The sequence below is a fragment of the Macaca thibetana genome, chromosome 10 (assembly GCF_024542745.1).
Source record: "Macaca thibetana thibetana isolate TM-01 chromosome 10, ASM2454274v1, whole genome shotgun sequence".
NCBI classification, from domain to species: Eukaryota; Metazoa; Chordata; class Mammalia; order Primates; family Cercopithecidae; genus Macaca; species Macaca thibetana.
In genome coordinates this window covers 69,285,896-69,313,619 of record NC_065587.1, presented here as the reverse complement: position 1 = coordinate 69,313,619, position 27,724 = coordinate 69,285,896, and the positions used below count along the sequence as shown (strand labels likewise).

The following is a 27,724-nucleotide window of genomic DNA, read 5'->3' as shown; positions in this document are numbered from 1 at the left end:
CTCACAACTTTGAGGAGCAGGACAGGGAGAGGATGGTGGACAACGGCAGGGTGGCCCCTTCTCACCCACCCTCCACATTGCACCCAAGCAAGCTTCTTAGTGCCCTCTCCCAATCTCATAAATTCCACACATCACTGTCTTCCCACAGCCGTCCAAGGCCCTTGAGATGACACCCAGTCACCTATGTGGCGTACCAGGCCCTGTAGGACATGGGCCCTGCTTGACTCTTCAATGCTCAAATTCATGGGCACAAATCCTAGCTCTTCCTCTTAGAAGGTCTGGGAACTCAGGCAACTTGCTAAAGCATTTTGGGTCTTAATTGCCTCATCTATGAAATGGAGATGATAATAACAGCTACTTCCTAAGTTGTGAAGCTTAAGTGAGTCAGTACAGGGATTCTGGTGATTTACTGCGGCATAACAACCCCAGCATGTAGTACTGTTAACCATTTTCTTACTCTCACAGATTCAGACAGAGCACATTGGGGTGGCTTTCTTCTGTTCTACAGTATCTGGGGCCTCAGCTGAAAAGAATTGAAGGCAGGGGACTAGAATCATCTAGAAGTGTCTTCCCCTAACATGTGGCAGTTAGGAGTGGCGCAGTGGAGACTGCAGGCCAGAACATCCACACATGGCCTCTCTGTGGATCCTGGGCTTCTCCCAGCATGGAGGCTGGGTTCCAAGAGTTCCAAGAATGAGTGTTCCCTGAGACTCAAGCAGAGTGTCACGGTCATTTTATTATTATTTATTTTTATTTTTTTATTTTTCGAGAAGGAGTCTTACTCTGTTGCCCAGGCTAGAGTGCAGTGGCGTGATCTAGGCTGACTGCAACCTCTGCCTCCCGGGTTTAAGTGATTCTCTCGCCTCAGCCTCCCGAGTAGCTGGATTACAGGCGCCCGTGACCACATCTGGCTGATTTTTTTGTATTTTTAGTAGAGATGGGGTTTCACCATGTTGGTTGGCCAGGCTGATCTCAAACTCCTGACCTCAGGTGATCCGCCCGCCTCAGCCTCCCAAAGTGCTGGGATTGCAGGCGTGAGCCACCACACCCAGCTGGCATGGTCATTTCTAACCATATTTTATTCCTGGGAGCAATCAATAGAGGGGACATAGCCCCACTTCTTGATTAGAAGAATTTAAAGGAATTTGGAGTCATGTTTTAAAATGGCTTGAACAGTGCCTGATCCCATAAGCACTTATACGACAACTAGGAGAATTAGTAACGGTATAATAGTACCAGGGTTCAATCCTATGTGTGTTGAAATAGTCGTATCAGGCGACACTAGTCATAAAGGGGTTAATGGAGGAAGCATGGGGACAGGTCCCTGGAATCTGACGTCCCATCTAGGCCAGAGAGACACTGAAGGATACAGCTAGGATAATATAAGCTGAAATGTCTTGGTGCCAGGCATCAAGCCAAGCACTTTCCATGAATGATCTTCTATCATTCATACAGTAATCTAAGAGGCAGATCCTAACATTATGCCCATTGACGGATGAGAAGCTAGAAGCTCAGAGAGGTAATGGGTCTTGCCCAAGGCCACACAGCCAGGGAGGCACAGCAAAGATTTGAACTCAGGCAGTGGGTTCTCAGCCCTGGTCCTCACTTCCCAAGACTACGCTGGGCAATAGTCCAGCCCGCCAGGTGGAACAGACCGTCCTGACTGTTTGGTGACAGACAGGGAGGGCTTGTTCTGCTGGACGGAGAGCCAGAACCAGGAGGTTTGTCAGCTGCAAGCCTACAGCCACAGGCTGGGGGAATGGGGCCAAGACCTCCGTCTGGAAGAGTGGGGGAGGGAGTGTGTGGAGAGAACTCAAAGAGCAAGGCACAGCCCCCTCCAGAGGCAGCCAAGCACTAAGGAATGGAAATAAAGCCCAGGGATCACAACAAGGCCCCAACTTCTGCTTCCTGGAGCCCCAACCAGCTTGTCACTGGTCCCTCACCTGGAGCAGGGCTCACCTGCTACTGGAGGTCAGGAGGGAAATCTCAGCTGTAGGGTGAGGAGGATGGGGAGAGGATCACCATTCCATACAACAGCCAGGGAAAGGGCACAGAGGGGGCAATTCCAACAGCAACAAGCACACCTGGTGGGGACTGCAGGATGAGTCTATCTTCTCTTCTCATCTACTCCCTCTCCCTTCCTCCCCTCATTCCACTCCTTCTTTCTATCCCCTCTTCTATTGATTGACTGATTGATTGATTGAGACAGAGTTTCACTCTTGTTTCCCAGGCTGGAGAGCAACCTCCGCCTCCCGGGTTCAAGCGATTCTCCTGGCACAGCCTCCCGAGTAGCTGGGATTACAGGCATGCGCCACCACACCTGGCTAATTTTGTATTTTTAGTAGAGACAGAGTTTTCCCATGTTGGTCAGGCTGGTCTTGAACTCCCGACCTCAGGTGAACCGCCCACCTCGACCTCCCAAAGTGCTGGGATTAAAGGTGTGAGCCACCATTCCCAGCCCCACTCTTCTACTTATTTATCCTATACTTCACTCCCTATTCCTCCCTCCTCCTGTCCCCCCTCCTTCCCTTCTTCTTGTCTTCTTTCCTTCCTTTCATTCCTTCTCTACATGGAACCTCAGATGGGAGAAGCTACATTCTCCAAAGACAAGGGGAAACCTGGTCTGAACCTGGCCCTAAAAAACCCATTTTATGGATTCCATCATAAAATGAAACATGAGGCCAGGAGCTGTGACTCACACCAGCACTTTGGGAGGCCAAGGTGAGACGATATCTTGAGGCCAGGAGTTCAAGATCAGCCTGGGCAACATAGGGAGACCCAGTCTCTACTAATAATAAAAAATAAAAAAATTAGCCAGGCATGGTGGCATGCTCCTGTGGTCCCAGCTACTCCAGAAGCTGAGGTGGGAGGATCTTTTAAGCCTGGGAGGTTGAGGCTGTAGTGAGCCATGATTGCACTACACTTCAGCCTGGGCAGCTGAGTGAGACTTTGTCTCTAAAAAAAAAAGAAGAAGAAGAAAAAAAGAAAAAGAAAAGAGAGAAAGAAACATGATTCCTAAGCTGTCACAAAACCAGCCCTAACAGTGTCACGAGCCTGCGATGACTTTCCTTGACCCTCCAGAACTTAGCTGGAAAAAGGGTGTCGACTCCTCTCTGCCTCCTAAGTATAGATGGCATCCCCCAGGGTGTGTGAGTATCCTGGGTGTTCCTAGGAGGCTCATGGGGCATGGATGATAAGCTGGATCACCTTGAGCTAATGGTTAAGCCCCTCTGAGCCTCCGTTTTCTTGGCTGAAACAATTTACAATTTTGTGGGGTTGAGACTGGGTGACACGCAGTTGCACCCTGTCACAGGAGTGCTTTGGCCTTGCTTAGTCCCTTGCTGGCACCAGCCTCTGACCTTTCTCCTAGGCCTGGAGGCAGAGCCAACTCCCAGCTGATGTTGGCGAGTGTCTGGGAGGGTGGACAGGCAGGCTGTCGGGGCCGGCCGCGTGCCCAGAGAACCTTCTGTGCCACTGTTCCCTCAGCCAGGCAGACCTGGCCCACCGGCTACTTCCTGTGCCCCTGGCAGGACAGGGCTGCAGGCCCCTCCTCTCCTGCATCTCTGCTCAGCTGATGGTGCTGGCCACCCCTCCTCCCCCCAGGCCCTGGAAACAGAAGTCTCCAATATAAATGCAAATTTGCTGCGGTCCCCAGTCTCGTCTGGCAGCTCCAGCCTGTGCTGCAGGCTGGGGACAGGAGCTGACACTGGCCCAGAGGAGATAAGGCACTTCTGGGCCACCCCCACCCCCAGAACCAACCACTCCTCAGCCTATCAGCTCCACAAAAAACCCCAGGGAATCCTGGCCAGCCTGCTTTTTTTCACTGTCCCATAAGGCCTGAGCTGGGCTGCAAAGGCCCCCCTTGCCATAATTAAGGAGGGGGCATCCCTCAGTGGTGAGGATGCTCACCTGCCTGCCCTCCAGGGGCTGGCAGGAACAAAGCAGGAAGCAAGAGAGGTGGGAAAAAGGATGGCACGATGATGTGGGGATCTCACCTCTGCCCCATCCTCCGTGAGGCTCAGGGCCACCTCTAGCCCATAGCATTCCTTTGTGTGAATTAGACACAGGTACCCTTTCTTCCTGGTGCAGCCCCTTGGTGGGATGCAAGGCATCCCCTTAGCCTCCAGCTGGGCTCCCTGGAGCGCAGTACAACTTGCACAGCTGTAAGCTACCACCTTTGGCAAGACGCATCTTGTCTCTGGGACTTGGTTTCCCTTTGGCCAGGGGAATCATCTAGAGAGACCCCTAATGTTGCATAACTCCACTGTAGGCGAGTGCATGAAGCTCCTGGAGTTGGGCAAGACAGCATCACAGGTGAGTTCTCTCCAGCTTGGATATCTTACCATCTTTTCATCCCTAGTTCCTGGACACTCCATTCCCTAAGCCATGACACCATGATTTTTTTTTTTTTTTTTTTTTTGAGACAGAGTCTTGCTCTGTCACCCAGCCTGGAGTGCAGTGGTGGGATCTCGGCTCACTGCAATCTCCACCTCCCAGGTTCAAGCAATTCTCCTGCCTCAGCCTCCTGAGTAGCTGGGATTACAGGTTCACACCACCATGCCCTGCTAATTTTTTTGCATTTTTAGTAGAGACGGGGTTTTACCATGTTGGCCAGGCTGGTTTTGAACTCCTGACCTCAAGTGATCCACCTGCCGCGGCCTCCCAAAGTGCTGGGATTACAGGTATGAACCACCGTGCCCAGCCAACTCCATGATTCTTAACAAGGGATCGAGTCTCTGGCAAAAGCATTCTGTGATCCACAAGGAGACAGAGGAGGGGAGGTTTGGAGTCGACGCAGGACTCTCCCATGCCACAAGCCCAGGTTCAAGTCCAGACATTACTGGCTCCGGCTCTAATGTCACCTCCTCAGAGAAGCCTTCCCTGATGGCCTCATCTGGAGCAGTTCCTTCCCTACCTCCAGAGGCCATATCACATTGCCCTGTGGGTTTTTTCTCCCTGGCGTTTATCGTTATGTGAAATTATCTCATTCATTGATGTCTTCCCGTGGTTATTTTCTGGCTCCCCTCTCCCTTACTGGAATTCAAATTTCTACAAGAGCAGGCACCATGAATCAATAACTTCTGCCCTTGACACTTTCTGGTGGATAATGACACCTCCCCTCCCATTGCGTTAGTGTAAAGTGTGCAGTGAGACAGCCAGAGTTGCTCAGCGCAGAGCCAGCCCGCAGTGAGCACTCCATAAATGCTAATGGTGGTTGTTACTGTTATTAGGAGAGGGCTGTGAGTGCCCTGGTCCCACAGGTGCAACTTCTGACACATCTCCACAAATTCCAGACCAAATTCCGCTTCTTCCGGCCATGCTGCCCGCACCCACCACTGAGGCCATTTACTCACCTGAGACCCTGGGCAAACTGCTGCATCTCTCTCCGCCTCCGTTTCCTTCTGTAAACTGACAGGGCAATCTCCTTATTGCCTGAAACTCCACAAAGTTGCTGTGAGTGTCAAATGACACAATGAGAAGGATCACACTTTGTAATCCCTAAATATGATTTCAATACCGGGAAGAGCTCCGAAGGCCCCCCCTAGCCGCCCGGCCTTTGACTGTGGCAGCCTCACTGCACCCTCCAGAGCCTCCCAGCGCCCTCGGCCTGGAATCCCAAGGCCCTGCTTTCTCCTGACCCAACCCAGCCCTGGCTTAAGGCCTTCCTCAAGGAGCAGTTTCCACGGAAGCAGTGTTTCTCAAAGTTTGGGCAAAAATCACACGAACTCCTTCCCACCCCCATCTGCAGGCTATCTTTCACCAACTTACTTAATATTTTTCTTTAAATAGCCTCATTAAAAAAACAAAAAGCCAATTCATGCTAATGGGAAACTTTGTGCTGCCATACATGAAAATTAGTATCAATTACTATACATGTTGATATTTGCTAAAATAAATGCTTAAGAATTAAATGCTTGGTACCCACCTCTCACCCCTCCGAAGGAAGGGAATCATGTTCAAAGGCTTTCGAGTTCTCTGGAAGACTTCTTTTTCTTTTTTTTCTCATCCAAGACAATCCAGGAGACTTTTAAAAGATTCCTGACTGGGAGCTCATGCCTGTAATCTCAGCATTTTGGGAAGCCAAGGCAGATGGATTGCTTGAGCCCAGGAGTTCGAGACCAGCCTTGTCAACATGGCAAAACCCCATCTCTAAAAAAAACACAAAAATCAGCCAGGCATGGTGGTGTGTGCCTGTGATCCGAGCTACTTGGGAGGCTGAGGTGGGAAGATCATTTGAGCCCAGGAGGTCAAGACTGCCGGAGGCGTGATCATGACACTGCACTGCAGCCTGGGCAACAGAATGAGACTCTGTCTCTTTAAAAAAACCCAAATCCTTCATTGACCGGACAAACATTTTATGAGAATGTTATGTGCCCAGCGCAGGAGGCAGCAGCTATAGGGGACCCCTTTTCCTGCCTTCAACACATAGAGGTGCTGGTTGAGGCAGAAGCTTATGGCCATTGGAAATGCAATTAATTAGCCAAGAATCATTACCAAAGCAGGCCTAATTTCTTGGCTCTTTTCTCTTAACATCACTAATAATGGCATCTTACCTGTCAGGAGTCAGGAGAGGGTAGGAAGGAAGAGGACAGGAAAAATATCTGCTACAGTAACTGTTTCTTCACGCAACAGAACATGCCTGCTAACAGCTCCGGTTCAAAACATCATCTCCGGGACCCCTACTTTGCTGATTCCAGACTCGGTTCAAAACATCATCTCCGGGACCCCTACTTTGCTGATTCCAGACTCTTGGGAAGGGCAATTGAACACAATGGCATATTGCTTCTTGGAAAGGAATCAAAAGTGGATCCTCTGGCAAATTTGGTAAAATTATCAGAAGCCTTAAATTCTATGGGCAATTTCATTTCTATGACTTTATCTAAGAGAAATGATCATGAATGTGGACCACAGCAGCTCCAGGATATTCTTGGTAGCATTATTGATCATATGAAAGCTGAAAGCAATTTAAATGTTCATCATAGGGGAGTCAGTAAATAAACACTGTATATTCCATACAATGGAAAACTATGCAACTATTTGCCAATGATGTTGTAGAATATTTAGACATGGAAAAATGTTCATTCATGTTAGGTAAGTGGAAAAGTAGCTACAAAACAGGATGCACATATGATCCCTTTAGAAATATATATATACATGTGCCTGGTGTGGTGGCTCACACCTGTAATCCCAGCACTTTGGGAGGCCAAGGCAGGCGGATCATAAGGTCAGGAGATCGAGACCATCCTGGCTAACATGGTGAAACCTCGTCTCTACTAAAAAATACAAAAAAAATAGCCGGGTGTGGTGATGGGTGCCTGTAGTTCCAGCTACTCGGGAGGCTGAGGCAGGAGAATGGCGTGAACCCAGGAAGCGGAGCTTGCAGTGAGCTGAGATCGCACCACTCTGCTCCAGCCTGGGCGACAGAGCAAGACTCCATCTCAAAAATAAATAAATAAATAATATATATACAAGTGCATCATAGAAACACGGGGATGGCTTTGGGTTGGAAAGGATTTCTGAAGCAAGAAACAGGACAAACCATAAAGGCAAATATTAATAAAGTAGTTACATTGCAACTGATACCATTCATCAAAATTCACCATTTTTTAAAAGTAGAAAGACAAGTCACAAGCTAGAAGATGTCGGCAACAATTTGACTGACAAAGATTAGCACCCAAATATATAAAGAGCCCCTACAAATCAATAAGACAAGGACAAACAATCCAAAAGAAAAATGGGCTAAAGATTTGGACACACATAGAGAAGCTTGAAAAGATGCTCAACCTCTGAGTAATTAGAGAAATCCAAATTAAAAGCTCATTTCCTGTCTACTCAATTGGCAAAACTTAAAAAGCTAGACAAATCCAAATGTGATCAATTATGTGGAACAAGGACTCCTTGACACTGGTGATAAGAGAGTCAGTTGTACAACCACTCTGGAGAACAATTGGGCATTATTTTGCACTTATTCCCAGCAATCCATTCCTGGAGACATTCTAGAAAAACGTATCAGGAGGTATGTACAACAATGTTTAGACTGGCAGGACTGAGCCCTTCCTGGGGCACCTAATAAATTCTTCTTTCTTCTTCACTGCCTTCTTTGCACTTCTGAGTGGTGTCACTCAATCCTGCCAGGTAGCCACTGAGCAAGCCAGATTCCATGGGCAGAGGTGGGTGTCATCTGTGTGAAAGTAGTGACCCTCCCAGGGAGTCTGGGAGAGGACAAGACTGCCCCGTGTGTTAGGAAAAGAGGTGGCAGGGTTGTGGGCATGTCTAGTTAACAAATGACAGTTCATCCAAATAACAGACTGCTCTGCTGCTGCACAAAAGAATGGGTAGCTCGGCCGGGCGCGGTGGCTCAAGCCTGTAATCCCAGCACTTTGGGAGGCCGAGGCGGGCGGATCACGAGGTCAGGAGATCGAGACCATCCTGGCTGACACGGTGAAACCCCGTCTCTACTAAAAAATACAAAAAAAACTAGCCGGGCGAGGTGGCGGGCGCCTGTAGTCCCAGCTACTGGGGAGGCTGAGGCAGGAGAATTGCGTGAACCCGGGAGGCGGAGCCTGCAGTGAGCTGAGATCCGGCCACTGCACTCCAGCCTGGGCGGCAGAGCGAGACTCCGTCTCAAAAAAAAAAAAAAAAAAAAAAAAAAAAAAAGAATGGGTAGCTCCACAGGGGCCAATAGGAAACATCTCCAAGATACACTGCAGGCAGAACAGCCACCATTGTGAAAAGGGGAGGAGTCAAGTGTATATGTACATGTTCATTAGCATGTGCACAAAATACCTTTAAGCACAGGAAACTGGCCTCAGCAGGGAGAAGGTGTGTGGCTGGGGGTCAGAGGTGGGAGAGAGACTTGCTTTTCAGGGCATCTCCTTTTGTTTCTTTTTATTTGTACATTGCACATAATACTATGAAAAAAATAACTACAATAATGTTAAAATGGAAACAAAATGCAGTCACATCAAATAGAACGCATATGTAACTATTAGGAGACTTGGGCGTTGCTCATGACCCGTTGACACAATGCTACTTGGTAGGCTCTTCATTAAGTCTTTCAAATTTGGAAAGTTTTAAAATATTTTTCCAGCCAGCTTTTTTAGATTTCAGACTTTTCCATGGACCCTTGACGAGCCCATGGCTTCTTGGTATTGTGCCTACTGGGCCAAATGCACAGAACAGAACTTATCACTTATGCCCAGCGGCCCACTGGTTCTCCAAGGGCTACTCTTCAACACACATTCCACTGACTTACATCATCCACTGGGTTCTACCCCAGGGGTGCTTTTTAGCACAAGTGAATCCATACTCCCTTGTTCACTGTGCTCCAGCCACACTGGCTTTCTTGTTTCTCAACCCCCCAACTATGGTAGGCAGATTCTAAGATGGCCCCCAGTATTTCAGCCCAGTCCTCCCCATCCTGTGTACGTGTCCTGTAAAATACCCTGAGTTGTGAATATGGTGGTGTTTACTCTTGTGATCAGGTTATGTTATTTGGCATAAATGACCTTAAGATACAGAAATTCTCTGGGTATGCCTGATATGATTTGGATGTGTGTCTCCTACAAATCTCATGTTGAAATGTGATTCCCAGTGTTGGAGGTGGGCCTGGTGGGAGGTATTGGATCACCAGGGCAGATTCCTCATGAATGGTTTAGCACCATCCCCTTGTTAATAAGTGAGTTCTCACCCAGTTAGTTCATAGGAGATCTGCTCATTCAAAAGAGTCTGGGGCCGGGCGCCATGGCTCATGCCTGTATTCACAGCACTTTGGGAGGCTGAGGTGGGCAGATTGCCTGAGTTCAGAAGTTCGAGACCAGCCTGGGCAACATGGCAAAACTCCATCTCTACCAAAAATGCAAAAATATTAGCTGGGCATGGTGGCGTGCACCTGTAGTCCCAGCTACTCAGGAGGCTGAGGCACGGGAGTCACTTGAACCTGAGAGGCAGAGGTTGCAGTGAGCCGAGATTGTGCCACTGCACTCCAGCCTGGGCGACAGAGCAAGACTCTGTCTCAAAAAACAAAAATAAAAAATAAAAGAGTCTGGCACCTTCCCCTTCTCTCTCTTGCTCTGGCTCTCACTATGTGACACCACTTGCTCTCCCTTTACCTTCTACATGATTGGAAGCTTCCTGAGGCCTCACCAGAAGCAGATGCTGGAGCTATGCTCGTACAGCCTGAAGAGCCATGAGCCAATTAAACCACTTTTCTTTATAAATCACCCAGCCTCAGGTATTTCTTTTTTTTTTTTTTTTTTGAGACGGAGTCTCGCTCTGTCGCCCAGGCTGGAGTTCAGTGGCCGGATCTCAGCTCACTGCAAGCTCTGCCTCCCGGGTTCACGCCATTCTCCTGCCTCAGCCTCCCGAGTAGCTGGGACTACAGGCGCCTGCCACCTCGCCCGGCTAGTTTTTTGTATTTCAAACACAAGTATTCAAACACTTGAAACGAAATGCTCAAAGTATAAGAAAACACTCATGGAGGTGCTGGGGATTGAACCCAGGGCCTCATGCATGCTAAGCATGCGCTCTACCACTGAGCTACACCCCCACTTGGTATTTCTTTATAGCAATGCAAAAGTGAACTAACACAGCACCCGATCTAATCCTATGAGCCCTTTTAAAGCAGTGAGTTTTCCCTGGTTGGTCACAGAATAGGAAGTCAAAGACCTGAAGCATGAGGAGGATTCAACACATCATTGCTCACTTGAAGATGGAGGGGCCACACATCAAGGAATGCAAGTAGCTTCTAGGAACTAACAGCCAACAAGAAAATAATCTGTTACTGTCAGTCCCACAACCGCGAGGCATTGAACATTGCCAACAACAAGAATGAACTTGGGGGCAACCCATTTTCTGCAAGACCCATCTCTCTGCAACAGAGAGAGCTTTTCTTTCTTTTGACTATTAAACTTCTGCTCTTAACCTCACTCTGGTGTGTCCAAGTCCTAGTTTTCTGTGGCCATGAGATAGCAAACCTCGGGTATTACCTCAGATGAACGACACCGCCTCCTTGTGGGGGCCTGCCTGGGATCCAAGGTAGACTCCCTGAAAGGGTGAGTATAGGTGCAGACCCCAACTCTTTCATTTTAAGGACTCTGTCCTCCATTTTCTCGGGGAACAGGCTTGCCAGGGAGAACTTAGCCAATCCTTCAGTGCCCTCAGGGTGTTGGGAATGTTGGCTTTGTTGCCAACTGGTCTCCTTTCATGGAGAGCCTAGCCATTGTGTGGGGCTGGAAGAAGTTCAGAGGCAACTGAGAGTTCTGGCCAAGGCAACACTCTGGCATTACCTGAAAACTTCTGGACTAACCCCAGCTTCCAACAGCCCCATGGGTGACAGCAACAGGATCTCCAAGATTTTTCTATCAAAAATTTCCTCCTTTCCTCTCTGCAATTGCAGAAAAAGAAAAGAAAAGAATGAAATTGGAAGTGGATTTTTTTCTCCAAAGCCTTCATATAAGAACTAAGCCCAGCCTACACCTTGGTTTCTACCTTGTAATATCCTGAGCAAAGAACCCAGTTGCTCTGTGCCAGACTATGACTTACAGAACTGTAAGCTAAATGGCTGTTTGTTGGTGATGATTTGTTACATAGCAATAGACACTAATACACAGGCAAAGCTGGCTCCACTCTGCGTCTTTTCTCAGATGGGTCCCTCAGCCTGGAAGGCTCTCCCCAAGTATCCACGGAGCTACTCCCTCCCTCCCACTAGGTCTCTGCTCAAAGGTCCTCCCCTAGAGAGGCCCGGACCATACCATCTGGAATAGCACCACCCCCTCATTTTCTGTTCCCCTGCCCACTTGATTTTTCTATATATCACTTATCATTACTTGACATCATATGGTTTCAGTTTCATGTAAATACCTTTATTGTAAAATAATGTTAAACCTACAGAAGAGTTGCAAACATTGTACAAAGAATTCTCATATATTGTTTACCCAGAATCCCCAAATGTTGACATATAAACATATTTGCTTTATCATTCTCTCTTAGAGATTTATATAGAGAGAGATTTTCTCTGAATTGTTAGAGAGTAAATTGTCAATTTGATTCCCTGTTATCCTGGAGTACTTTAGTGTACATTTCCTAAAAGCAAGCATATTCTCCTACATAACCACAATAAAATCATCAAAATCAGGAAATTGACATTGATATATTACTACCATCCAATCTTCAGAGCCCAGTCAAATATTGTCCATTGTCTCAATAATAATGTCCTTTATAATAAACAAAAAGATCCATCCAGAATTACTCATTGTATGTCATTGTCTTATCTCTTTAGTCTCCTCTAATCTGTGACGGTCCCTCAGTTTTTCTTTGCCTTTCATTACCTTGATACTTACCCAGGTTACAGGCCAGTTATTTTGTAGAAGATTCCTCAAACTGGGTTTATGTGACGGCTCCTCGTGATTAGATTTCGGTTTTGCATCTTTGGCAGGAACATCACAGAAGTGATTTTTCACTCTTCCCTGTGCATCCCATCAGGAGGCTCAAGTCAGTTTGTCCAGTAACAGTGATGCAGTCTTTGATCACTTGACTAAGATAGTCTCTGCCATGTTTCTTCACTATAAAGTCACTCTCCTTCCTCTTGCAATTATCGTATCTTGTGGAAAGACTCTTTAAGACTATGTAAATATCCTACTCCTCAACAAATTTTCACACAATGGCTTTAGTTTTAGCATCTAGCAGTGCTTCTTGTTGGAATCAATTATTACCATACTAGTTGCATCCTTCCTTCTACATCTATTACTGGGCATTCTAATGTAAGAAAGAGCTTTCTCTTTCTGCACGTGTGTATGTATATATGTGCGTATGCAATACATGTATGTGTGTGTATATCAGTACTATTTTTATTTAATGGGTTATAATCTGTTACTGTCATTATTTTGATACTCAAGTTGTCCCAGATTTGGCCATTGGGAGTCCCTTTAAGTTGGCACCTTGGCTCTTTTGACATGTCCTCAGCATTACTTGAGCACTTGCCTATCTTATGGCACAGTTAGATGTTTCATGTACCATGGTACCAGGCACTGGGCACTTTTCCTGCTCCAGCCCTCAAATCTACCATTTTCCCAAGCCCCAATTCCTTTCAGTGGAGGATGGTATTTAAAACCCAAGATCTGGGTGTTAGGTGTATTCATGGCTACATGGTGTGTTCATTGTTGCTGTTTTTGTGGACAGAACTGGGAAATGCACATATGCATCACACACACACACACACTTTCATGCATGCTTATGAAACTATATATATCAAAAGCCATGAGTTTACACTGATTCCTCTAATTCCAATATAACACCACAGGGTTCTTTCTAGCCTTTCCTGTTTTCATACTTGTAATTCCCTTCTCTGATGGTGAGCAACCTGGCTCTCATTATCCTTGATATATGAACCTGTTTGTTCAATCCCCAGGCACACTGAGCCACCGACTCACTCAGCTCCCTTTCCTGCTTAGTCCCAAATCCCACCAGTCACCTCCAACAAATGCTGGGGAAGGAAAGGAGGAAAGAGGAAGCTGAATATTTATTTTCTCTTTTTTGAACTAGTAATACATTCACTTCATACAAAAATAAAAGTTATAGAAAAGTATACAATGAAACCCTCCCCTCCCTGTCTCTCATTCCACCCCTACTCCTCTCCTTGGGTAACAACTATTATTAGTTTCATATATACACAAGCCAATATAAATACATTTTTAAAATTATCTCCTCTTTTACAGAAACTATCCTTCACATTCCTTTTCTTATTTGTCAAGACATCTTACAGAGCTTTCTATATCAGTACATAAGAAATGGTCTCACCAACGACGAGTTCAAGACCAGCCTGGTCAACATAGTGAGATCCCATCTCTAAAAAAAATAAATACAAATAAATACAAATAGAAATGGTCTCACCCTTTGTAATGGCTATGTAATATTTCATTATTCAGATACTCCATACTTTAGTCAGTCCATGTGTAACAGACATTTAGATCATTACTAAGATTTTGCTATGCCAAACAAAACTGCAATAAATACATGAATGCATTCATTCCACATGTGTGCAAACATGTCTATAGAATAAGTTTTCAGAAGTGGGATTGCTGGTATGATCTTTTATGCTTATGTGTTTCATGATTAATGGTCTCTCTCCCCTCTTAGAATGTCATCTCCAAGAGGAAAGGGACTCTGTTCTAGTCACTGCTGCTTTCCCAGGAACCATTAGAATGTGGTAGGCACTCAATAAACATTTATCCGCTAAATGAGTGAATGACTAATGCACTCTGTTTCTGGACTTCACCATGTCAAGCATTTAGTAGCCCCTGTGCGTCAGGCGCTATGAGCTATTCTCCAAACACCCCTGGGAAGTAGAAATTGTTTGACAGCCCCATTTGACAGATGAGAGCCCTGAGGCTCAGAAAAGGACCACGACTAGGCTGATGTCACACAGCTAGCCAAAGCCACGCCACAGTTTCCACCAGATGAGTCAGGCCCTGGAGTCTGCCGCCATGAATCACTGCACCTGTGCCACACACACAGCTCAGTCTCCCAGCCCCATGTGGATCCCTCCTCTCACCTACCAGCTTTCCTGGTCCCATCTACTGCCCCCAGCCCTGGCCTCATCCCCAGCTGAAGACACTTAGACTTGCTCCTACCCTGAGCCAACACAGGACAGGACGAAGGAGAGGAGCTGTCATTTCCATACAGCTGTCCCTGGGAGCCAGGCCCTGCCCCAGCCCCCCCATTTTCCCTGAAAAGGCTGAATTGTCTTGGCTGTTTGGGGGGCACCCCTCGGCACAGGCCGGGCTGCCTGGGCAGGGCCTGGCTAGGCTATTATCCTACATTATCTCACTCCCCTGCTCCTGAAAAGAACCAGTGACTGCTCACCGCCCTCAGCCCTCCCCTGCCTGCTCCATCTTTTACACTTAATTACCTCACTCACTACCCCGCAGCCTGCAGAGGCCGGACCACAACTGGGGCGTGAGTAATCCCCGCATCGCACACCCAGCCAGCCGGCCAGCAAGGAGCAAATTGCTCACACAGCCCATAAATAAAGGAACAGGGTCTGCTCGGGCCTTCTGAGCAGAAGGACCCTTGTGGTGGCTGCCATGAGGGGCAGGTATTGGCCCCAGCTTCCCAGTTGGCCTTTGCCAGCCCTGGTGAGATAGTCTCCACCTCCTCCACCCCAGACATGACCTTGAACTTCCCCAGGCCACTGAAGTCACAGCTCAATACCACTGAGACAGATGGGGTAGCAAGAGCCAGCACCCCTTCCTCCCCACTACCAGGGTACCGCCAAGCATGACCTCCAGGGGCCTGCCTGACCCCTCCAGCCATCTCCCCTCTTCTCTCTTCCCCTCCCCATCCTCCCCACAATGGAATACTCTGTAAGCCCTGTGCCCTCTTTCTTTCCCAGCTTCGTTACTCATGCTGTTTCTGCTCCCTGAACACTTTTTTTCAGCACTCAGGGGTCTGGTTAGTTCCTACTCATTTGAGAGGCCACTTCCTCTGGGAAGCCTTCCCTGATCCCTCTGGGCTGGGTTGGGGGCCTCAGGTACTTCCCCCACCAAAGCATCAAGCTTTTTCATTGTCACTGTCTTCTTTTCTCTTTTGAGGGAAGGACTGAGCCTTACGCATCTCCCTTTTGCCTAGCACGCAGCCCAGGTCCTGGCATGTCACCAGGCTATTGACTAGGTGCTAAACAAATGTGAGGGAGTAAATGAGTGCTTAGCAAATAACTTATCATTTCCAAGACACAATGCATGTAAATGATATTTCAAGATATGCAGAACATCTGTAATGTAATTTTTAAAAATCTGTGATTTCTATTGGTGACAAAGTCACAGGTCCTGCTAATACCACTGTGGTCTGTTGCCTGCATTCATAATTGAAGGAATGATAAGTTTCAGATAGAGGTTAATTAAATTAAAGATGTAATACTTTCCCTATCCAAGTTAATGACAGACCAACTAAATTCTTTTCATGGACCCCAGGTTAGGACCTTGTGATAGGGAATGACATTACTTCACTTTACGAAGCTTGGCAGACATCGTTAATCAATTGCAGCAGTCTTTCTCACTGAGGCCAAACTCAGTTACAGCATCTATCTCAGCCCCATGTTCCAGGCTACAGACCAATCAAGATTGAGCTCTTGAGCTGTAATCTATTTGGCATTCCTGGGAAGTGAGAGAGGGGGCAATACCATTGTAAGCATGAGATTAAGGGAGAAGGGCAGTAAAGTAAGGTTTTGCAACAATATGTGGGTAGAGGGCCATAAAAACAAACCATTTGCTAGTAGCTTGATATATGCCACCCAGGGAAACAAAACAAGCTTATTAAATGTCTGGTCATGTAATTAGAAGTCCAGTATCTACAGTAAGGGAGGTGACAGTTTCCTTCTGCTCAGCTCCATTCACCTATTTCTGGGAGTTTTGTGCTCGATTCTGGTCCTGTATATTCAGAAGAACACTGACAAACTGGAACATGGTTTGGGGAAGCAAGCAGGATGGGGAGATATGTGGAAACTGTATCCTTTGCCACTGATTTGTTGACACCACGGACATGCATTGAACCTTTCCTCTGAGCCATTCTGTGCTAGGATCTGGGGACACAAAAATGAACAACCCAGGCCCCTGCCCTCGAAGTGAGGACAGTGGAAAGAACTTGATATGTGCATATCCCCAAGGGGCCATCTGGGCCAGAAGGGTGGAGTCTGTGCACAGAAAGCATCCAGCTGAACATGAGAAAAATAGTACCAGTGGAGTTTCCAGACAATGGCGTGGGCTGCTAAACCATCCAGGACCCATGGCTGCACACATGCTTGAAGGATCTCCAGAAGGGTCAGAAGGCTTACAGGCTTCATATCCAGAAAAGAAAAAAAGCCCTCAAATCAGGCCAAAGCCCTGGCCTGAGGGAGACTTCACTGCTGACACCACAGGTCCCCAGGACAGAGCTCGTGCTGCTGACACCAACGCTGAATGCTGACACAAGGACTTTAGTCCCTGCTACCTCTGGACACTCAGTGTAGCAACCACCACACTCGCACCAGTATGGCACGAGGCTAACCTGGGTCACTTGACTGCCCCCTGGCCAAGACGGAGCTGGGAAGGCCAGCAATGACACCATGAGTGGGAGGTGAGGTCTCAGAAGCAAGGATGTTGGAGGGTGCTGGACGGCCAAAATAAGGGTCACCTGCCCACTCCAGCCACCAAGGACTAGGTGAATCTGGTCAGCCCAGCTCTTGGCCCAACATTTTATGTGGACCATCTCTATTAATCAACTGAGCTCTCAAAATTGCAAGCTACGCTTTCCAATCCCCATTTTACAGATGAGAAAAGTGAAGCTCAGGGAATCTAAGTCATGTGCCCTGTTCTTTTAACTGCTTCAGGAAGGTAAGTTCGCCGGGGCAGGGGAGTCCATTTATCCACACTGAAGCTGATCTAGGCAACTGGGCTCTAGGCACCACCAGTCCTGGGATCTCTTCCGGCCACAGCAATGCTAAAGCAGATTCCCTGAGTCTCCACCCAGCACTTGCCGCATTCAGGGCTCTACACAAAAGTCACCTCCTCAGAGAGGTCTTCCTTGACTACCCTATCTAAAATGGCTCTCACTTCACCTCTCTCTATCTTTTTTTTTTTTTTTGAGATGGAGTCTCGCTGTGTTGCCCAGGCTAGAGTGCAGTGGCACAATCTCGGCTCACTGCAAGCTCTGCCTCCCGGGTTCACGTCATTCTCCTGCCTCAGCCTCATGAGTAGCTGGGACTACAGGCGCCCACCACCACACCCGGCTAATTTTTTGTATTTTTAGTAGAGTTGCGGTTTCATTGTGTTAACCAGGATGGTCTCGATCTCCTGACCTTGTGATTCGCCTGCCTCGGCCTCCCAAAGTCCTAGGATTACAGGTGTGAGCCACCGCACCCGGCCTCCACCTCTCTCTATCTTTGCCCACTTCCCTGCCTGTTGCTTTCTATGACAGGACGTTGGCGTATCTACCTACTGTTGGCTCAGCAGGATGTAAGCCACATGAGAGCAGGTCTTTGTCTTGTTCATTGCTGTGTGTCCAGCCCTTAGCACAGTGTCTGGCACATAGCAGGTCGCGGTAAATATCTGCAGATTTACAGCTGTGAGCCCTCGGGCAATTTCTTTTCTTTCTTTTTCTTTGTTTTTGTTTTCGTTGTTGTTTGTTTTTTTTTTGAGACATAGTCTTACTCTGTCACCCAGGATGGAATGCAGTGGCCCGATCTTGGCTCCCTCTAACTTCTGCCTCCCGGTTCAAATGATTCTCATGCCTCAGCCTCAGTAGCTGGGATTACAGGTGCATGCCACAATGCCTGGCTATTATTATTATTATTATTATTATTATTATTTGTATTTGTATTTTTAGCAGAGATGGAGTTTCACCTTGTTGGCCAGGCTGGTCTTGAACTCCTGGCCTCAAGTGATCCACCCACCTCAGCCTCCCAAAGTGTTGGGACTATAGGCGTGAGCCATCATGCCCAACTGCTTGGGCAATTTCTCTAGGCACCAGGACTTTAGTCCCTGCTACCTCTGGACACTCAATGTAGCAACCACCACACTCGTGCCAGAATGGCACCATGAGTGGGAGGTGAGGTCTCAGAAGCAAGGATGTTGGAGGGTGCTAGATGGCCAATAGGAGGGTTACCTGCCCACTCCCCTCGATGTTACCCACTGTCCCCCTTTTTATAAAAGGGGATGATCATATCATATGCCTCCAAAAGTAGTTGTGAGGGTTCTGTAAGTTCATGTAGTATCACAGCCAAGCAGGCCTTTTCATGAGCACCTATTGTGTACCAGGCCTATATGAGGCACCTGTATGGGGTCCCCGCCCTTGAAGAGTTCACAGTCTGGATTGGGTTCCAGCAGAATTTCATTGCAGGATCTTGACAATTACAGCCACAGGAGTCAGAGAGAGGAGAGACTCCTTGGGGCTGAAAGGCCCAGGAGGTCACTGTAAGAGGATAGCCTCGGAATTAACAATGGCCAATGTGCTTGAGCACTGGCTGTGTGCAAACACCACTCATCTCCCATCCGCCCTTCAAGATAAGCCATTAGTATCGGCATCCTCATCTAACAGTTGAAGAAACTGAGATACAAAGAGGATGGGAAACTTCCCCAGGCTGGATAACTTGTTGGTAAGTAGCCGAAGTGAACCCAGATCATCCACGCTTTCAACTCCTGTGCTCCCCCTCTCCCTCTGCAGCCAGGTGAGATGGGAGGCTAGGAAGATGAGCACTAGGGGCATGTGGACATTCTGACTCCTTAGCAACCTGTCCACCCGCAAAGTCTGGGGTCAAGCGCAGGTCAATATTGACAGCCCCCTGCCTCCATGCACCTGGGCCACCTCCTGGCTTTCTCTAGAAGCTGATGAGTCCCAGCTGGTGTATGAGCAGAGGCAGGGAGCAGGAGGCAGAGCCGGAGGTGCTGAGAGGGGTTGATTCCTCTGTGCCAGGAGTCCTGGGAGCCCGGAAATGCCAACTCTGCAGCTCCAATGCCGCCTCAGCATCTGCCAGGCATGGTTCTGAGCTCGGCTGGTGGGGAAGAGAGGGAGGCAAGAGAGGCCACCTTGGAGTGAGGAAGCCCGTCCTGACTTGGCAGGGAGCCTGAATGTTCCAGGAAAGCATTTCCCTGTCCCATGCCTCAGGTTCCACAACTGTCAAGTGGGGGTGGGGAGGAGACAATGCTGATATCTCAAAGGCCCTTCAAGTAGAGCTCCCATTTACCAAGGGCTAACTATACATGAAGTCTCCTATAGCCCTACTTAGCAGGTGCTCCCACTGGCCTCTGTTTACAGAGATGACATAGAGCTGCAAAGAGGCAAAGTAACTTGCCCAGGGCCAACCGGCTTGAAGAGGCAGAGCCGGGATTAAAATTTGGCTCAGTCAGGTACAGTGGCTCACATCTATAATCCCAGCACTTTAGGAGGCTGAGGTGTGAGGATCACTTGAGGCCAAGAGTTTGAGACCAGCCTTGGAAACATAGCAAAATCCCATCTCTACAAAAAGTTTAAAAATTAGCCAGGTCATGGTGGCATGCACCTGTAGTCCCAGTTGCTCAGGAGGCTGAGGGAGGAGGACCACTTGACCCTAGGAGTTCAAGGCCGCAATAAGCCATGATCACACCACTGCACAACAGCCTGGATGAGAGCAAGACCCTGTCTCTACAAAATAAAAAATAAAACTTGGCTCAGGGTGACCCAGGCCCAAACGCTGAGTTATCCCACTTGCTTGAATGGTGGGCTCTTGTCTAGGGGCTTTTAGCTAGCCCACCCCTAAACCATGCCAGAGGCCTACCCCAAATCCCCTGACCCTGCAGGGAGCCTGGTGATCAGACTCCTGACAGCCAATTCCTTCTTCCAGAGGTTTCAGAGACCTGCTTAAGATGGGACCTTGTTGGGGACAAGAGTTAGAATGTTTAGGGATGTCTCCAACTTTGAAAGAAAGACTTTTCTTCTTTCCTTCTTTTTTTTAAAGACAGAGTCTCACTCCATCACCTAGGCTGGAGTGGAGTGGCGAAGTCTTGGCTCACTGCAACCTCCACCTCCCAGATTCAAGCGATTCTCCTGCCTTAGCCTCCCAAGTAGCTGGGATCACAGGCATGCGCCATCATGCCCAGCTAATTTTTGTATTTTTAGTAGAGACAGGGTTTCACCATGTTGGCCAGGCTGGTCTCGAACTCCTGAACTCAGGTGATCCGCCCTCCTCGGTCTCCCGAAATGTTGGGATTACAGGCATGAGCAACCTGACCCAGTCTGAAAGAAAGACATTTTAATGGAGGAATATCAGTGTCTGTAACAGTCAGGACAGAAATCTAATTATCACCCAAAATAGAGGGAAATCTTGAGGGTTGACACATCAACCTAGTTCTGGTCAAAGGGGACCAAGGCGACTGCAGGTCACAAAAAGGTTTTTCACTCACCAGTTTATTCATCCATTCAATTGATGTATTTACTGAGCACTCACTATTTACCCAGCACTGGGTAGATGATGGAGGTGCGGCAATGAATGGAGCAGATATGGAATCCCACTCAAGGACCTGTCAGCCCTGGCAGCGGGGAGGGGAGAGACATTCCTTGGAGGGCCCTCGCCTACCCACCCCAGCATTGGTACCTTTTGCCCTCTTAGAGGGAAGGTTTAAGATCAGGGCTTTGTAGCCAGGCAGCCTGTTTTAAATACTGATACCACTGATTCCTAGCTGGGTCTCCTTGGGCAAGTCATCTTGCCTCTGTGAGCCTTGGTTTCCTCATCTGTAAAATGGGGATAGCCATGGGCCACACTCACAGGTTGTTATGATGGTTAAGTGAGGCAATCTACGTAAAGAGCTGGACTTGACTCCTAGCACATAATAAGTGCTCAATAAATGTCGACTAGCTCCTTTCCACCACATATCACCCCTGTCGTGGGCTAGATCCTGGGGTCAGGCAAGGGAGCGATGGGAGGAGGGGTTGCCTAGGCAAGGAGGGGATGGAAGAGCACTCTGAGCAGTGGGAACAGTATATGCAAACGCATTGAGGTGGAAGTCTTTGAGGGAGCAAGGTGGTAGCTTCAGGGCTTGCTGGGACCCTGAAGCTACTACATGCCCCCAACCACCACAGTAGGCCCCTTCCTAAAGTCTGTTAAGGCTGTGAGGTCCTGAGCCAATGAGAAATGAAAATGGAAATATTCCCAGAAATTGCCACTAAGGCATTTGCAGCTGGAGAGGGGGCAGTGTGGTGGAGTGGTCAGAGCACAGCCTCCAAGCAGCTTGCCTGGGTTGGATTTGTGGCTTATCACCTACTGGCTGTGAAACCTTGGGCAACTTACTTAACCTCTCTGTGCTCAGTTTCTCCCTCTATAAAATGGGGCTAAAAATACCATCTGCCTCAAAAGGCGAGGGTAAGGATTGACTAATATTTGTAAAGTGCATAGATCAGTAACTGGCACATGGCCCAGAGTTCTGTAAGTGTCTATTAAATGAATAAAGAAAAACATGTGGCAGCCTTAGGGAGGTGCCACTCAGATCTTCTCTGGACTACAGTCACTGAGAGCCTCCAGCTGCAACACCTTCGCAATCTGCCAGTGTCCCAGCGCAGCCACTCTTCCAAGACAGCCCGGCTGATGACTGAGCATGGTAGAAAACTAGCGCCTGCCCTTCTGGGACTCCTCTACAGGAAATCTTTGCACAGGAGCTCCCGTTGGGTTGGCCAGGACTTCCTTAGACCTGCACCATGGCCTGAGCTCCCTCTTCCCCAATCTTTCTTTATTCCACCTCTGCTTTCACAGTATCAGACCTGCATCCTGTTTTGAAGGCTCGCCTCCATTTCTCACGGGGTTTTTTCAATAAATCTCTTACACTTACACCTCCGTTTTCACATCTGCTTCCCGGAGGACCAAAATGACACAAAAGAGAACACAGCCTTCCTCAAATTTCAGAGGACCTGCCACATGCCCTTGGGCAAGTCATCTCTGTGATGAGCCTGAGTGAACAGAGCTGTGAGTTTGTTTCATCCTTCTCCTACCCTCTTTTCTTTGGCTCAGAGGAGGTGGGTCTGATAAAATACACTGGAGAAATGGCAGAGTAAGTGAAGCTTACCAGAGAAAGAGCCCCATCAGCGTGGAGCGGATGCATTTGTGGCTACTTTCCTCCTTGGAATTCATACAGAATTCCATTACCGGGTCTGGACAGCAGCTCAGGGACCATCTTGTCCCATTCCCATTTGACAGACAAGAAAGCTGGGGCCCAAAGGGAAGGGCAGAGGGAGCAGAACCAGGGCTGGAACTGGGCTCCTGACTCACAGGTCAGTCAGTGCTCCTTCCTGACCCCATAGAGTTAAGCCAGTGAATCATAGGATGCCCCAACCCCTGTTTATGGATGTGCAGGGTGAGGCCCAGGGTGGCTCTGCCAGCTACCTAGGGTCACACAGCCCTGAGACTCACACCTAGACCCTGGTAGCTGCCCTCCTTCCTGATGGGCAGGGCACAGTTAAAATATGGAAGATGCCAGAGCAGACTAGGTAGGCCAGAGAAGGCCAAGCCTGCAGCCAGCTAGACCTATTATGCCAAGACCTGGGGCTCCTGGGCAGGAAGGCAGTAGGCCATGAAGACATGGGACGCTCTCTAGCTCCTCTGCACAGTGACCATATAGCCATGAACCAGTCATTTCAATAACAGCACCTTCTCCCATGAGGCCATGGTAAGGCTTAGATGCGTGAGGATATATAAATAACAACAGTCAACATTTATCACGTTATTGTGTGGCAGGCACTGCTCTAAGCACTTTATGCATATATTATCATTTAATCCTCACTGCAACCTTGTGAGACAGGCCCAATTTATACATCCATTTTACAGATTAGAAAACGGAGGCACAGAGAATTACACAGTTGGGAAATGGCAGAGCAGGAATTTAAACTGAAAATAGCCTGACTCCAAATCCCCCTCAATCTAAAGCCCCAGGCAAGGTCAACTTCTCCAAAGGGAAAGTGCTTAGCATAGTGCCAGGTATGTGGGGTGACTCTGTAATGTTGCTGGCGATGTACTAATAATTATTATCGCCATTGAGAAAATTCACAATGCCATCTTCCCAAAAGTCAGAATGAATAGTGAACATCCTGACATGGTTTACTAAACTTCATCATTCCTTCTATTTGGAAGTAAGTGACAGTTAGCAAGTGCTCAAGATAAATATTTGTTGAACTGACTTTTTTTTCTTTTTTCTGAGATGGAGTCTCGCTCTGTCACAAGGCTGGAGTGCAGTGGTGCAATCTCAGCTCACTGCAACCTCCACATGCCAGGTTCAAGAGATTCTCCTGCCTCAGCCTCCCGAGTAGCTGACACTACAGTCGCGCACCACCATGCCCAGCTAATTTTTATATTTTTAGTAGAGATGGGGTTTCACAATGTTGGCCAGGATAGTCTCGATCTCTTGACCTCGTGATCCGCCTGCCTCGGCCTCCCAAAGTGCTGGGATTACAGGCGTGAGCCACAGCACCCAGCTGAACTGAAATATTTTATGATCTTTTTGGAAAATGCAAAAAGAAGGGAGGAGGAAACCCCATAGTTCCAGACCCTTATTTCACTCTTTTGTGTGAGTTTATTTTTGTTTTGGTTCAAGGTTGTGAACGTGCTGTAAGATTTCTGCATTCTGCACCCCTCACTTAACATATTCTATGAGCTTATCTCCCCATATGAGAATGTTTAATGGCTGCAGAATACTACATGGAGTGAATGTCTTCTTCACAACCCTCTCCTTGCTTTCTCCAATCCAGGGTTTTCATTCCCGTCTCTGATGCTGCAACGAACATCCTTGGGAATAAAAGTTATTTCGTTATTTCATGTGACTTAGAGAAATTAATTCCCAACAGTGAACTTTCTGAAACCAGTAAGCTGGGGTGGGGGAGGCTTGGGAGACTGAAGGCCCTTCCTGGTGTCCTAGTGATGAAATTCTGCTGGCCATTGTGTATTTCATCCATGCTTAAGGCCTCCTCCCCGCTGAAAGTATTTTGGAACCTCATCTCCTGGGCTAAAAGTTTCTTCTTATCTGCTAAATGCACCCACACCACCTTCCAGCTTGTGGTCAGAGACCTGCGGTTTTATCCTCAACCTGACATTAGTGGGCTACAGCACCTATCAATACATAATTTCCGTGGGGCTTCCTTTGATCAGTTAGGGGGTGGATCACTATCTTGCCCAGTGAGAACAGTCCAGTCCCAGCTCTGTCCCAAGTTGCTGTGACCTAAATTCCTTGTTAAGGACTCTGGGCTCCATTTTGCCATCTCTTAAGTGTGAGGTTGGAGAGGTAGAACCATCAGGCAGGTGGAGGTGAGCTAGATGACACCCACTTGCCTTATTTACCCACAGTGAACTAGGCACCCCTAGAGGACAGAGATCCCAGTACTCAGCACAGACTCAAAAATATGGCTACACCACAAACAATTGTCAGTGACTGAACAAATAAGCAACTTCCTCTATGCAAACAATGAAAAGTTATTCTCCAACCAATAGGTCTACTTAGTCACAGTTATAAGCTATAATTATACGCTGAATCTCACCCGTATACTCATTCATTCTTTCATTCACTCATTCATTTGGGATTTATGGAGTAATCTCTGGGTCTGGCCCTGCTGATGTGTTGAACTCATCTTCCTTCCCTTCTTGCTGTCCTCAGCTGCCCAAGCTCATTCCTGCCTCGAGCCTTTGAACTTGTGAAGCCTCTGCCTGGAGCAGTCTCTCCTGGGCTCCTTCTATGGCTGGCTCAAGTCTAGGCTCACATGCCACCTCTCCCAGGAGACCCTTGCTGGTCACCCTGTCTAAAGGCACCATGACTCTCCATCATCTCACCCTGTTTTATGTTCCTCACAGCCCTGGACAACTATCTGAAAATATATCATTGATTTAAGGATTTTCTTGCTTGGTGTCCATCCACTCAATGGATGGACAGCTGCAAGATCAGCTGCAAGAAAGCAGGGACCAGAGATGCCTAGTTCACCACTCATTAAACAGAATCCCACTAACATGTAACAAATGAGTGCCGCATGCTACAGGCAAAACTGCATGTATAGAACCCTCACTCACTGAGCTCCTACCATATGCCAGTCACCATTCCAAGCCATTTATATGTTGCAACTCTTCTAAAGCTCCCAACAACCCTTAGGTAGTGACAATTATTATTCCCATTTTATAAGTGGGGAAACTGAGGCACAGAGCAGTTGAGTAACTTGTCCAAGGACCTATGGCTAGTAAGTAGGGGAGCTGGAAGACCCTAGTGCACACTGTTAAGAGTGTGTTGAGCCATACATAGGACACAGTCTTTGTCCTCATGAAGCTCAGGGACCAGTGGGTGAGTTGGCCCAGCCTACAATGATGGAAGTCAGGGACACCTCCTGGAGGAAGTGACACTTCGGCTGAGTCTTGAGGACAAGTAGGGGTTTCCTAGGGTGAAGTGCAAGGAAGGACTCTGGGCATTGGAAACGGTATGCAGGTCAAGAGAACAGCAAGCCCAAAGAACCAGTAGGCACCTGTGGCTGGAGCAGAGAATGTATGGGCATGCCCTGAGTCAAGGGTGTGGTCACCTCAACTCTCAGTGACAGAGTTTTAAAAAAGTCCCATGGGCAACATGGTGAAACCCCATCTCTGCTAAAAAGACAAAAAATTGGCCAGGTGTGGTGGTGCACACCTGTAATCCCAGCTACTTAGGAGGCTGAGATAGGAGAATCGCTTGAACCTGGGAGGCGGCGGTTGCAGTGAGCCGAGATCATGCCATTGCACTCCTGCCTGGACAACAAGAGTGAAACTCCATCTCAAAAAAAAAAAAAAAAAAAAAAAAAAAAAAAATCACATGGGCAAGATATGAGGCAATGCAACAGGAAAGATGGTGGGGGACTTCTAGATCATGCAAGGCCTTGACAAAATCAGGGGCCCCCATTTTTTTTGGACTTGCAATATGTTTTTCAATGTTTATATATAGGGAGTAAACTGCCTTAATTCCTTATTTGGGTCAGGGAAAACAATCTAAAACCATACATGGTAAATTCAACGGTAAACCTTCAGTTTACACATCCTTGCATCTTTACGTCTTTTGAAAGTATTCAAGGCCAAGAGATCCTGCACTGGAAACTCTAATTTATTATTATTATCATTATTAGTAGTAGTAGTATTTTGGAGATAGGGTCTCGCTCTTTCATCCAGGCTGAATTGCAATGGTGCCATTACAGCTCACTGCAGCCTCAAATTCCCAGGCCCAAGTGATCCTACCACCACATCCTCACAAGTAGCTAAGGCCACATGTGTGCACCACCACACTTGGCTAATTTATTTTTAACTATTTGTAGAGATGAGGTCTCACTATGTTGCCCAGGCTGGTCTCAAACTCCTAGCCTCAAGTGATCCCCCTGCCTCAGCCTCCCAAAATGCTGGGATTACAGGCTTGAGCCACCACAAGGGGCCCCAGTTTTATTCTGAGACTTCTGGGCTACACCTCGAGGACAATGATAGGCCCTGATTCAGCGGTGCCCGGAGGCCACTGAGGTCTCTGGCAATTGCTGCTGACTCACTGCATGACCTCAAGCACCTCCAAGCCCTCTCTAGGTCTTAGCCTGCAAACTGGTATTGGATGACCCAGTCCCAAAAGGACATCCCCATTCCACCAGCCTTGCATCTCATAAACAGAATTCCATTGACAGTGAGAGCCTGGCATTCCTAGAGTCTGATTCTGGGACTCTTGTGCACTGGCCATCCCACACTTGCTGAAGCTGGTCTACCACCATGGGGCTTTGCCCAGCAGTCTCTGGGCAGGGGACTGAGTTCTCCTGCTCCTTGGTCCTGCCAAGATATGGGGGCTCCCCTAGGTTTGGGTCCGACTGGGGGTGGAGGGTCTGCTCAGATCCTTTTAGAGACAAAGGAGCTGACCTGCAAAGAGTTCCAGCAGGAGCCCCGCTCCCCCTCCCTTCCCCCCTCTCCCTTCCCAGTCCACGTGTCTCTATTGTCTGCTCCCCGCTTCAGGGAAAGACACAGCCTCGGATGTGTCAAAACCACCACCCCCCGGCAGGAGGAAAATTAATTACTGGACGATTTTCACTTCCTCTTGCAGCGCCCGCCTGAGCTAGGCACCGGAACAGGACCAACTGAGCGCGGCCAGCCATCGACGTGGGGGACTTGCTCCCCCCCCAACCAGTTCTGGAAGAAGAAAGTTGAACCCCAAACCCAATAGGGGGCTCCAGTGGGAGCCCGAGCAGGGGGGAGGGGAGACTTACTCTA

At 48.1% G+C, this 27,724-nt stretch overlaps 1 long non-coding RNA gene and 1 other non-coding gene across 2 annotated transcripts in view; both read right to left on the bottom strand.

Moving 5' to 3' along the window:
- Nucleotides 1-27,724, bottom strand: part of LOC126964354 (uncharacterized) — a 90,465-nt gene that overhangs the window by 38,240 nt on the left and 24,501 nt on the right. The window contains exons 2-3 of the long non-coding RNA XR_007729343.1: nucleotides 5,927-6,150; nucleotides 5,355-5,433 (exon numbers count right to left, since the gene is read on the bottom strand). This is a non-coding gene — a long non-coding RNA (uncharacterized LOC126964354). The remainder of the gene's footprint in view (nucleotides 1-5,354; nucleotides 5,434-5,926; nucleotides 6,151-27,724) is intronic.
- On the bottom strand, nucleotides 10,478-10,549 carry TRNAA-AGC (transfer RNA alanine (anticodon AGC)). The gene has a single exon. It is a non-coding gene; the product is annotated as a tRNA-Ala (tRNA).